The sequence below is a fragment of the Lampris incognitus genome, chromosome 10 (assembly GCF_029633865.1).
Source record: "Lampris incognitus isolate fLamInc1 chromosome 10, fLamInc1.hap2, whole genome shotgun sequence".
NCBI classification, from domain to species: Eukaryota; Metazoa; Chordata; class Actinopteri; order Lampriformes; family Lampridae; genus Lampris; species Lampris incognitus.
Window position 1 is genome coordinate 38806068 of NC_079220.1, and position 960 is coordinate 38807027.

Consider the following 960-nt stretch of genomic DNA (forward strand, 5'->3'; position numbering starts at 1 on the left):
TTAAAAAAAAAAGAAGAAATGTGCGTCTGCCTTGGGGGCCCTCCACCCCGGGGACCCCCACCAAGCCTCTGGTCACAGATGTTTACCATGTGAAGATGTCAAATGTTGCGCACAATGTTACATTAATAAATATTATTGTTATATTTAACCATATTATCAAGATACAAAAGAGGCAGTGGATCGAGGCCGAGCATAAAGGCAGGGGTGACTTACATGTGTATATGTATTGTTTAATCTGTTAATTTTATTCTTTGAAATTAACTAGTTTAACAAGCCTGTTCATTGACTGTTATTCGCATCACGTAAGCATACAGTGCATCCGGAAAGTATTCACACCCCTTCACTTTCCCCACATTTTGTTATGTTACAGCCTTATTCCAAAATGGATTAAATTCACTTTTTTTCTCATCAATCTACATACAATACCCCATAATTACAAAGCGAAAAAGGTTTTGTAGAAATGTTTGCAAATTTATCAAAAATAAAAAACAGATATTGCATGTACGTAAGTATTCACACCCTTTACTCAGTACTGGTTGAGGCACCCTTGGCAGCGATTACAGCTTCAAGTCTTCTTGGGTATGAAGCTACAAGCTTGGCACACCTATATTTTGGGTATTTCTCCCATTCTTCTCTGCAGATCCTCTCGAGTTCTGTAAGGTTAGATGGGGAGCGTCGCTGCACAGCTATTTTAAGGTCTTTCCAGAGATGTTCAATGGGGTTCAAGTCTGGGCTCTGGCTGGGCCACTCAAGGACATTCACAGACTTGTCCTGAAGCCACTTCTTCGTTGTCTTGGCTGTGCGCTTAGGGTTGTTGTCGTGTCGAATGGTAAACCTTCCTCCCAGTCTGAGGTCCTGAGCGCTCTGGAGCAGGTTTTCATCAAGGATCTCTTTGTACTTTGCTCCATTCATCTTTCCCTCGATCCTGACTAGTCTCCCAGTTCCTGCCGCTGAAGAACA